Source organism: Bombus huntii, unplaced genomic scaffold (assembly GCF_024542735.1).
Source record: "Bombus huntii isolate Logan2020A unplaced genomic scaffold, iyBomHunt1.1 ctg00000273.1, whole genome shotgun sequence".
NCBI lineage: Eukaryota > Metazoa > Arthropoda > Insecta > Hymenoptera > Apidae > Bombus > Bombus huntii.
The window spans coordinates 1-12,500 of record NW_026099481.1 but is presented as its reverse complement, the minus strand read 5'-3'; the positions used below and the strand labels follow the sequence as shown (position 1 = coordinate 12,500).

The window sequence follows — 12,500 nt, the reverse complement described above, 5'->3', positions numbered from 1 at the left end:
CGTATCCCTTCGTATACCTTCGTCCGACTCTGAAACGTTCTCTTATAATTTTTAAGAAGAACGACGGCGGGTTGTCAAGGCAAGAAGGGACAGAGAGAGACAGAGGTAGAGTTTCGTAGTCTCCCGTGAACACGATAGATTATATATCGAGCATGCGTACGACTTGCACGGTCTCTGCACGACCGCGACGAACGCCGACGAGCGTCCAACAATCGCTCGTACGTCGCGTATGTTCTCTCCGTCCGCTCTTATTCGTATCCTCGTTCTTGTACCTTCGTCCGACTCTGAAACGTTCTCTTATATAAAGAAGAACGACGGCGGGTTGTTAAGGCAAGAAGGGACAGAGAGAGACAGATACGGAGAGTAACGATACGCAACGCAAGCAGTCTTAGGTTTACGTGAGCAACCCTCAGCCAGGCGTGGTCCAGGAATTGTATCCGTGGACCGCAATGTGCGTTCGAAATGTCGATGTTCATGTGTCCTGCAGTTCACACGTTGACGCGCAATTAGCTGCGTTCTTCATCGACCCACGAGCCAAGTGATCCACCGTTCAGGGTAATCTTTTATAAATTTACAACAGTTCAATACTCAAATGTACTCTTCTCGGTTCTAGCGAAGCCGAGTTCCGTCACGTTCGACCAACGGGAATCGAACGCGCAGAAGTCGCCATAGGATTGACGACACAAAAACGTTCGAAAAAAAAAGAAAACGACGAACGCGCGAAGATACGCGCGTTCGCCGGCCGGGCGTAAAGTACATTATGATATATAACAACCATCGAGATCGAAGCTCCGTTCGTCAGGAAACGACGGGGATATATACACCCGATTCTGAATCCTCTGTACAGCACACGATCTCGCGAACGAGTAAGCACGGTGGCTAGCCCATGTTATATATGTGTTTGATTCTACTCTCTCGTCCAATTATTCAAGAAACAGCGCGCGTGCATCTCTCCATCGTTCGGGTGATAGTAAAGATTCGATGGGATTCGCGCGGCCGTCCGCCTCGAGCGGTCTTTCGTCCCAATATCCAGAAGCAGAGTTTGAAAAACTCTAGCGACGGCACGGGTGTCCGACTCACGACATCGAGGTTTCGAAGCCGGCGATCCCCTCCGAACGGATGGCGACCACGCGACCGACTGAAAGCATGAAAAATCGACGAAAGATAGAACACATCTCCGTTCGGGTGGTGTTTTTTTTTTTAAAAAAAAAAAAAACAAAAATTCGATGGGACTCGCAGCCATCGTCCTCGCGCGGTCTTTCGTCCCGATATCCAGAAGCAGAGTTTGAAAAACTCTAGCGACGGCACGGGTGTCCGACTCACGACAACGAGGATAGACAGCCGGTCCCCTCCGAACGGGTTATGCGACGATAAACTCGATGAAACTTTAGTCTCGTTCAGGTAGTGTGTGTCTTGTAAATCAAAAATTCGATGGGACTCGCATCCATCGTCCTCGCGCGGTCTTTCGTCCCAACATCCAGAAGCAGAGTTTGAAAAACTCTAGCGACGGCACGGGTGTCCGACTCACGACAACGAGGATAGACAGCCGGTCCCCTCTGAACGGTATATTATATATGAGATGATAGACGACAAACTGGATGAAACTTTAAGTCTCGTTCAGGTAGTGTGTAAATCAAAAATTCGATGGGACTCGCATCCGTCGTCCTCGCGCGGTCTTTCGTCCCGATATCCAGAAGCAGAGTTTGAAAAACTCTAGCGACGGCACGGGTCTCCGACTCACGACAACGAGGAAAGACAGCCGGTCCCCTCTGAACGGTATATTATATGAAACTTTAAGTCTCGTTCAGGTAGTGTTTAAATAAAAAATTCGATGGGACTCGCATCCGTCGTCCTCGCGCGGTCTTTCGTCCCGATATCCAGAAGCAGAGTTTGAAAAACTCTAGCGACGGCACGGGTGTCCGACTCACGACAACGAGGAAAGACAGCCGGTCCCCTCTGAACGGTATATTATATGAAACTTTAAGTCTCGTTCAGGTAGTGTTTAAATAAAAAATTCGATGGGACTCGCATCCGTCGTCCTCGCGCGGTCTTTCGTCCCGATATCCAGAAGCAGAGTTTGAAAAACTCTAGCGACGGCACGGGTGTCCGACTCACGACAACGAGGAAAGACAGCCGGTCCCCTCTGAACGGTATATTATATGAAACTTTAAGTCTCGTTCAGGTAGTGTGTAAGTCAAAAATTCGATGGGACTCGCATCCGTCGTCCTCGCGCGGTCTTTCGTCCCGATATCCAGAAGCAGAGTTTGAAAAACTCTAGCGACGGCACGGGTGTCCGACTCACGACAACGAGGATAGACAGCCGGTCCCCTCTGAACGGTATATAATATGAAACTTTAAGTCTCGTTCAGGTAGTGTGTAAGTCAAAAATTCGATGGGACTCGCATCCGTCGTCCTCGCGCGGTCTTTCGTCCCGATATCCAGAAGCAGAGTTTGAAAAACTCTAGCGACGGCACGGGTGTCCGACTCACGACAACGAGGATAGACAGCCGGTCCCCTCTGAACGGTATATAATATACATTATGCGACGGTAGACGATCAACTAGACGAAACTTTAGTCTCGTTCAGGTGGTGTAAAAAAAATTCGATGGGATACGCACGCACGGCTGTCGTCGTCCTCGAGCGGTCTTTCGTCCCAATATCCAGAAGCAGAGTTTGAAAAACTCTAGCGACGGCACGGGTGTCCGACTCACGACATCGAGGCTTCGAAGCCGGCGGCGTTCCCCTCTGAACGAACTTCGGCTAGACTAGTTACGAATCGTTGCTACACATCGTCTTCATCGTCGTCGTCGTCGACATCGACATCATCATCATATCATCATCATCATCATCATCATCATCGGTCATCGTCGCATAGCGGGCCAACATCCACGCGATGCGTCTTCGTTCTAGGTTACCCGATCCACGAGTATGTTACACGTGGTTTCGTTATTTCGAACGAAACGACATACGAAGAGCACACGCCCTTTGGGTAGGAAGCACGTTTCGAGAACGACGAGAGTTTCGATGAAAGAGACGAGAGAAGTCGACGCAGAAGGTATCCATGGATCTTCGAAGAGAACCTTCGAAGATGTATATCGGTATCCTTTCGCTCTGCGCGACTCGCTACAAGTTCTTTCGCTCTCGTCGACTCGTTCTAGACGCTTCGTTCGATCCCAAAGAGGAGTCTTCGATATGTCCCGTTGCTAGGAGGAGAACAAACGCAACACAGACCACGAAACATAGAAGAGAATAGGCGAGCATGATCACTCCGACACGAGGCACTTTAGAGATTTTCTTATTAGTTTGCATGGACTTTTATATTTCGTTTGTACGGTTTCCACGATGCAAATACGAAATACGAGATCGTGACGGCGGGTCTTTCTGTGTACGGCCTCTCGCAGGCGCCACGACTGCATTTCTCTTTACACCTGGTTTCCATCGTAATTTTTTCGTTTGATATCGAGCCTTAACTTTTGTTGGCTCTTTCGAAGCTAGAGTTCCCTTTTATTAGAATTTCATATATATATATATATATTATATGTTATATGTTTTATTCGGAGACGGCGGGTCTTTCTGTTTACGACCTCACGCAGGCGCCTCGAATAAGTTTCATTCGCATTTCGTTTTTATACTTGTATATATATATCTCTTCATCCCGATGATCGAGAGAGAGTGCCACCTTCTCTTCGTATAATTCCGTAGCTGGAGGGTCGTCTCCTCCTTAAGAATATTTCTATTCGTGCCAACGGAGGTTGCCAAGCTCCCTGGCGTTTTCGTTTGTTAAAGTATATAGCTTGTTAATACGTCGTATATACTTTCGTCGATACAGGAGGAGTACGGCTCCTTACCGACCATTGTGATATATATTTCATAGTTTTTATATGTGTTCAAGTCAAATTCTTTTGGTATCGTATCGTTAATGATCCTTCCGCAGGTTCACCTACGGAAACCTTGTTACGACTTTTACTTCCTCTAAATGATCAAGTTTGGTCATCTTCCCGGTAACATCGGCAATGCTTATCACATTGGCCGCGCACCAGTCCGAAGACCTCACTAAATCATTCAATCGGTAGTAGCGACGGGCGGTGTGTACAAAGGGCAGGGACGTAATCAACGCGAGCTTATGACTCGCGCTTACTGGGAATTCCTCGTTCATGGGGAATAATTGCAAGCCCCAATCCCTAGCACGAAGGAGGTTCAGCGGGTTACCCGGGCCTTTCGGCCAGGGAAAACACGCTGATTCCTTCAGTGTAGCGCGCGTGCGGCCCAGAACATCTAAGGGCATCACAGACCTGTTATTGCTCAATCTCGTGCGGCTAGAAGCCGCCTGTTCCTCTAAGAAGATTTGTTTGTACGTTGGTAGTAAAAACCCACCGACCGAAGCCGGGGGCCTTCGAGATACCATAAGTTACGTCTATTTAGCAGGCTAGAGTCTCGTTCGTTATCGGAATTAACCAGACAAATCGCTCCACCAACTAAGAACGGCCATGCACCACCACCCACCGAATCAAGAAAGAGCTATCAATCTGTCAATCCTTCCGGTGTCCGGGCCTGGTGAGGTTTCCCGTGTTGAGTCAAATTAAGCCGCAGGCTCCACTCCTGGTGGTGCCCTTCCGTCAATTCCTTTAAGTTTCAGCTTTGCAACCATACTTCCCCCGGAACCCAAAAGCTTTGGTTTCCCGGAAGCTGCCCGCCGAGTCATCGGAGGAACTTCGGCGGATCGCTGGCTGGCATCGTTTATGGTTAGAACTAGGGCGGTATCTGATCGCCTTCGAACCTCTAACTTTCGTTCTTGATTAATGAAAACATTTTTGGCAAATGCTTTCGCTTCTGTCCGTCTTGCGACGATCCAAGAATTTCACCTCTAACGTCGCAATACGAATGCCCCCATCTGTCCCTATTAATCATTACCTCGGGGCTCCGAAAACCAACAAAATAGAACCGAGGTCCTATTCCATTATTCCATGCACACAGTATTCAGGCGAAGGTAGCCTGCTTTAAGCACTCTAATTTGTTCAAAGTAAACGTATCGGCCCACCTCGACACTCAGTGAAGAGCACCGCGATGGGATATTAGTTGGACCGCCCGCGAGGAGCTAAGCCCACCGATAGGACGTACCACATAATGCCAGTTAAACACCGCGAGCGGTGAACCGACACTGTGACACACAGATTCAACTACGAGCTTTTTAACCGCAACAACTTTAATATACGCTATTGGAGCTGGAATTACCGCGGCTGCTGGCACCAGACTTGCCCTCCAATTGGTCCTCGTTAAAGGATTTAAAGTGTACTCATTCCGATTACGGGGCCTCGGATGAGTCCCGTATCGTTATTTTTCGTCACTACCTCCCCGTGCCGGGAGTGGGTAATTTGCGCGCCTGCTGCCTTCCTTGGATGTGGTAGCTGTTTCTCAGGCTCCCTCTCCGGAATCGAACCCTGATTCCCCGTTACCCGTTACAACCATGGTAGGCGCAGAACCTACCATCGACAGTTGATAAGGCAGACATTTGAAAGATGCGTCGCCGGTGCTAGATGACCATGCGATCAGCACAAAGTTATTCAGAGTCACCAAAACAAACGATGGACGGACAGACGAGCCATCCGCCACCGATTGGTTTTGATCTAATAAAAGCATTCCTACCATCTCTGGTCGGAATCTGTTTGCATGTATTAGCTCTAGAATTACCACAGTTATCCAAGTAAATGTAGGTATGATCTAAGAAACCATAACTGATTTAATGAGCCATTCGCGGTTTCACCTTAATGCGGCATGTACTGAGACATGCATGGCTTAATCTTTGAGACAAGCATATGACTACTGGCAGGATCAACCAGGGATCTTATTCGTATAACAATTCTTATAAATTTCGTTTAAGTTCTCTTCGTGTCGTAGGTGGGACGTAAGCACCGTACGACGAGACTTTTCGTTCTTAAGATAGATATATCTATAAAATATATCTCCTAGCGACGTTCGAGATACACCCATAGTTCAGTAATAATCTTCGAACGCCGCTCGCAGCCACTTTGTAATTCTCAACTCCACCTCCTCTCTTCTCTCTCTCTCTCTCTCTCATAGTCTTATATAAAATGTTTAGAATCGTACTTCTAAAGGAACATTTCCATAATGCTGTCTTCGTGTAAAAAGACTTATTAGAATATCTTAGCGGTAAAGCACGTATACGCACCTCACGCTGAACGAACAAGCGCGTATCCCAGTGCGTCGCGCTGGACATACCGTAAGAATATTCTTTCAATCGGTAGAACATTTTCGGCAGAAGACATACTACGCAAAGATAGTACGCTCCTACCGCCTCATCGGATACTTCTGCGAAAGCAGAAGTTTTTATAGAAAGCAGACGGTTATACTCTTTTGAATGAATCGATGCTCAGTTAGTACAAGCACACACGCATCTAACAATTTTTGTTAGAATACGTACACACAGGTCACCAGCTTCCCGACTCAGGGGAACCTTGCCACGATATTTGGTCATTACGTCCAGGACAGCGACCCGCGGCGCAGCAGTGTAGAGAAAAAACCAGAACGAGAACGGAGGAACAGTCGAGAAATAGCGTAAAATACACTAAGACTCGAGGAGCGGTGACTGAATTCTCAACCGAGGCCGTAGAATAGCCACGCGCTCAACGCTGTTCCGACCGAACCGTCCGGCTCGACGTCTCTCTTATAGATACGAAAGCGCCAGCCGGAAGGCCGGCGCCGGCCGGGCTAGCGGCCGCGCGCTTACGGTGCAAAACCTCCGTAGCAACGTACCGTTCGGAAGGGACGCTGGAACTTAGTCTCGCGAACGCTCGATCACTACTATACAAAGCCAATATCCAACCATCGAAATACATTACCAGACGTTTTATTAACATAATAGAAATGCATTTTTACCAAAAAATTAATTTTTTTTTTCACCGAAAAATTGCATCAGTAAACATACTCTTTTATCGAATACGGACAAAAAATAAGTTTATAATCAATTACAATACGTTAAAATAAGTAGAAATATGCAAAAAAATATATACCTTGTAACGTTAATTAACGAAAAAATTAGAAAAATATCCCAGTCGTGTCAGTTCGACGAACGCTAATTTTTTGAAAAAATCGATAAAAATGTTTAATCCCGACGTATTTAATAGAGATAGAACGATTCCCGTAAAAAAATTCATACCTTGTAACGCTTTTAAACGAATAAACTCGAAAAAACTTTTTCGCCCTCGGAATTTTTCTAAGTCCCAACGTACCGGCTCGGAATTTTTCTATGTTCCAACGACCGGTCGTGTCGGTCCAAACGTTTTTATATCCGTCTGCCGACGATATAAACGCTTAATCCCGACGTATTTTATCGAGTTATAACGATTTCTTGAAAAATATTCGTACGTTATAACGCTTTTTAACGAATTAATCGAAAAAGAGTGTTCGGTCCGAAAATTTTCTAAGTACGAACGACCGGCCGCATAGGTCCGTTTTTAAAAATCGTTCTCGGACGGAAATAAACCATTAATCCCGACGTATTTCGTCGAGTTACGTCGATTTATGCAAAAAAATTCATACCTTGTAACGCTTTTTAACGAATAAACTCGAAAAAACTTTTTCGCCCTCGGAATTTTTCTAAGTCCCAACGTACCGGCTCGGAATTTTTCTATGTTCCAACGACCGGTCGTGTCGGTCCAAACGTTTTTATATCCGTCTGCCGACGATATAAACGCTTAATCCCGACGTATTTTATCGAGTTATAACGATTTCTTGAAAAATATTCGTACGTTATAACGCTTTTTAACGAATTAATCGAAAAAGAGTGTTCGGTCCGAAAATTTTCTAAGTACGAACGACCGGCCGCATAGGTCCGTTTTTAAAAATCGTTCTCGGACGGAAATAAACCATTAATCCCGACGTATTTCGTCGAGTTACGTCGATTTATGCAAAAAAATTCATACCTTGTAACGCTTTTTAACGAATAAACTCGAAAAAACTTTTTCGCGCTCGGAATTTTTCTAAGTCCCAACGTACCGGCTCGGAATTTTTCTATGTTCCAACGACCGGTCGTGTCGGTCCAAACGTTTTTATATCCGTCTGCCGACGATATAAACGCTTAATCCCGACGTATTTTATCGAGTTATAACGATTTCTTGAAAAATATTCGTACGTTATAACGCTTTTTAACGAATTAATCGAAAAAGAGTGTTCGGTCCGAAAATTTTCTAAGTACGAACGACCGGCCGCATAGGTCCGTTTTTAAAAATCGTTCTCGGACGGAAATAAACCATTAATCCCGACGTATTTCGTCGAGTTACGTCGATTTATGCAAAAAAATTCATACCTTGTAACGCTTTTTAACGAATAAACTCGAAAAAACTTTTTCGCGCTCGGAATTTTTCTAAGTCCCAACGTACCGGCTCGGAATTTTTCTATGTTCCAACGACCGGTCGTGTCGGTCCAAACGTTTTTATATCCGTCTGCCGACGATATAAACGCTTAATCCCGACGTATTTTATCGAGTTATAACGATTTCTTGAAAAATATTCGTACGTTATAACGCTTTTTAACGAATTAATCGAAAAAGAGTGTTCGGTCCGAAAATTTTCTAAGTACGAACGACCGGCCGCATAGGTCCGTTTTTAAAAATCGTTCTCGGACGGAAATAAACCATTAATCCCGACGTATTTCGTCGAGTTACGTCGATTTATGCAAAAAAATTCATACCTTGTAACGCTTTTTAACGAATAAACTCGAAAAAACTTTTTCGCGCTCGGAATTTTTCTAAGTCCCAACGTACCGGCTCGGAATTTTTCTATGTTCCAACGACCGGTCGTGTCGGTCCAAACGTTTTTATATCCGTCTGCCGACGATATAAACGCTTAATCCCGACGTATTTTATCGAGTTATAACGATTTCTTGAAAAATATTCGTACGTTATAACGCTTTTTAACGAATTAATCGAAAAAGAGTGTTCGGTCCGAAAATTTTCTAAGTACGAACGACCGGCCGCATAGGTCCGTTTTTAAAAATCGTTCTCGGACGGAAATAAACCATTAATCCCGACGTATTTCGTCGAGTTACGTCGATTTATGCAAAAAAATTCATACCTTGTAACGCTTTTTAACGAATAAACTCGAAAAAACTTTTTCGCCCTCGGAATTTTTCTAAGTCCCAACGTACCGGCTCGGAATTTTTCTATGTTCCAACGACCGGTCGTGTCGGTCCAAACGTTTTTATATCCGTCTGCCGACGATATAAACGCTTAATCCCGACGTATTTTATCGAGTTATAACGATTTCTTGAAAAATATTCGTACGTTATAACGCTTTTTAACGAATTAATCGAAAAAGAGTGTTCGGTCCGAAAATTTTCTAAGTACGAACGACCGGCCGCATAGGTCCGTTTTTAAAAATCGTTCTCGGACGGAAATAAACCATTAATCCCGACGTATTTCGTCGAGTTACGTCGATTTATGCAAAAAAATTCATACCTTGTAACGCTTTTTAACGAATAAACTCGAAAAAACTTTTTCGCGCTCGGAATTTTTCTAAGTCCCAACGTACCGGCTCGGAATTTTTCTATGTTCCAACGACCGGTCGTGTCGGTCCAAACGTTTTTATATCCGTCTGCCGACGATATAAACGCTTAATCCCGACGTATTTTATCGAGTTATAACGATTTCTTGAAAAATATTCGTACGTTATAACGCTTTTTAACGAATTAATCGAAAAAGAGTGTTCGGTCCGAAAATTTTCTAAGTACGAACGACCGGCCGCATAGGTCCGTTTTTAAAAATCGTTCTCGGACGGAAATAAACCATTAATCCCGACGTATTTCGTCGAGTTACGTCGATTTATGCAAAAAAATTCATACCTTGTAACGCTTTTTAACGAATAAACTCGAAAAAACTTTTTCGCCCTCGGAATTTTTCTAAGTCCCAACGTACCGGCTCGGAATTTTTCTATGTTCCAACGACCGGTCGTGTCGGTCCAAACGTTTTTATATCCGTCTGCCGACGATATAAACGCTTAATCCCGACGTATTTTATCGAGTTATAACGATTTCTTGAAAAATATTCGTACGTTATAACGCTTTTTAACGAATTAATCGAAAAAGAGTGTTCGGTCCGAAAATTTTCTAAGTACGAACGACCGGCCGCATAGGTCCGTTTTTAAAAATCGTTCTCGGACGGAAATAAACCATTAATCCCGACGTATTTCGTCGAGTTACGTCGATTTATGCAAAAAAATTCATACCTTGTAACGCTTTTTAACGAATAAACTCGAAAAAACTTTTTCGCCCTCGGAATTTTTCTAAGTCCCAACGTACCGGCTCGGAATTTTTCTATGTTCCAACGACCGGTCGTGTCGGTCCAAACGTTTTTATATCCGTCTGCCGACGATATAAACGCTTAATCCCGACGTATTTTATCGAGTTATAACGATTTCTTGAAAAATATTCGTACGTTATAACGCTTTTTAACGAATTAATCGAAAAAGAGTGTTCGGTCCGAAAATTTTCTAAGTACGAACGACCGGCCGCATAGGTCCGTTTTTAAAAATCGTTCTCGGACGGAAATAAACCATTAATCCCGACGTATTTCGTCGAGTTACGTCGATTTATGCAAAAAAATTCATACCTTGTAACGCTTTTTAACGAATAAACTCGAAAAAACTTTTTCGCGCTCGGAATTTTTCTAAGTCCCAACGTACCGGCTCGGAATTTTTCTATGTTCCAACGACCGGTCGTGTCGGTCCAAACGTTTTTATATCCGTCTGCCGACGATATAAACGCTTAATCCCGACGTATTTTATCGAGTTATAACGATTTCTTGAAAAATATTCGTACGTTATAACGCTTTTTAACGAATTAATCGAAAAAGAGTGTTCGGTCCGAAAATTTTCTAAGTACGAACGACCGGCCGCATAGGTCCGTTTTTAAAAATCGTTCTCGGACGGAAATAAACCATTAATCCCGACGTATTTCGTCGAGTTACGTCGATTTATGCAAAAAAATTCATACCTTGTAACGCTTTTTAACGAATAAACTCGAAAAAACTTTTTCGCGCTCGGAATTTTTCTAAGTCCCAACGTACCGGCTCGGAATTTTTCTATGTTCCAACGACCGGTCGTGTCGGTCCAAACGTTTTTATATCCGTCTGCCGACGATATAAACGCTTAATCCCGACGTATTTTATCGAGTTATAACGATTTCTTGAAAAATATTCGTACGTTATAACGCTTTTTAACGAATTAATCGAAAAAGAGTGTTCGGTCCGAAAATTTTCTAAGTACGAACGACCGGCCGCATAGGTCCGTTTTTAAAAATCGTTCTCGGACGGAAATAAACCATTAATCCCGACGTATTTCGTCGAGTTACGTCGATTTATGCAAAAAAATTCATACCTTGTAACGCTTTTTAACGAATAAACTCGAAAAAACTTTTTCGCGCTCGGAATTTTTCTAAGTCCCAACGTACCGGCTCGGAATTTTTCTATGTTCCAACGACCGGTCGTGTCGGTCCAAACGTTTTTATATCCGTCTGCCGACGATATAAACGCTTAATCCCGACGTATTTTATCGAGTTATAACGATTTCTTGAAAAATATTCGTACCTTCTAACACTTTTTAACGAGTTATTTGGAGGGGATCTTTCGGCCTTTTCGTAGCGGTGCGAAAAAATTCTAAGTTCCAACGTCCCGGTCACGTTGGTCCGGAGGATGAAATTTTTTAAAAAAATAAAGTGAAATCGTTACGTTCGACTAGATTTCGTCGATACGTAACGATTTCACACAAAATTTCGATACGTTATAACGCTTTTTGGCGAGTTATTTCGAGTTGAACATTCGGTACTTTCGTAACGGGGCGAAAAAATTCTAAGTTCCAACGTCCCGGTCACGTTGGTCCGGAGGATGAAATTTTTTAAAAAAATAAAGTGAAATCGCTACTTTCGACTAGATTTCGTCGAAACGTAACGATTTCACGCAAAATTTCGATACGTTATAACGCTTTTTGGCGAGTTATTTCGAGTTGAACTTTCGGTACTTTCGTAACGGTGCGAAAAAATTCTAAGTTCCAACGTCCCGGTCACGTTGGTCCGGAGGATGAAATTTTTTAAAAAAATAAAGTGAAATCGCTACTTTCGACTAGATTTCGTCGAAACGTAACGATTTCACGCAAAATTTCGATACGTTATAACGCTTTTTGGCGAGTTATTTCGAGTTGAACTTTCGGTACTTTCGTAACGGTGCGAAAAAATTCTAAGTTCCAACGTCCCGGTCACGTTGGTCCGGAGGATGAAATTTTTTAAAAAAATAAAGTGAAATCGCTACTTTCGACTAGATTTCGTCGAAACGTAACGATTTCACGCAAAATTTCGATACGTTATAACGCTTTTTGGCGAGTTATTTCGAGTTGAACTTTCGGTACTTTCGTAGCGGTGCGAAAAAATTCTAAGTTCCAACGTCCCGGTCACGTTGGTCCGGAGGATGAAATTTTTTAAAAAAATAAAGTGAAATC

At 43.7% G+C, this 12,500-nt stretch overlaps 2 non-coding genes across 2 annotated transcripts; both read right to left on the bottom strand.

Annotated features, from left to right (window-relative positions):
* Window positions 1-403: 403 nt before the first annotated feature.
* LOC126877900 (5.8S ribosomal RNA) lies at window positions 404-558 on the bottom strand. Its single transcript, XR_007695435.1, has one exon. It is a non-coding gene; the product is annotated as a 5.8S ribosomal RNA (ribosomal RNA).
* A 3,359-nt stretch (window positions 559-3,917) lies between these two features.
* LOC126877901 (small subunit ribosomal RNA) lies at window positions 3,918-5,840 on the bottom strand. The gene has a single exon (XR_007695436.1). It is a non-coding gene; the product is annotated as a small subunit ribosomal RNA (ribosomal RNA).
* Between the last annotated feature and the right edge of the window lie 6,660 nt (window positions 5,841-12,500).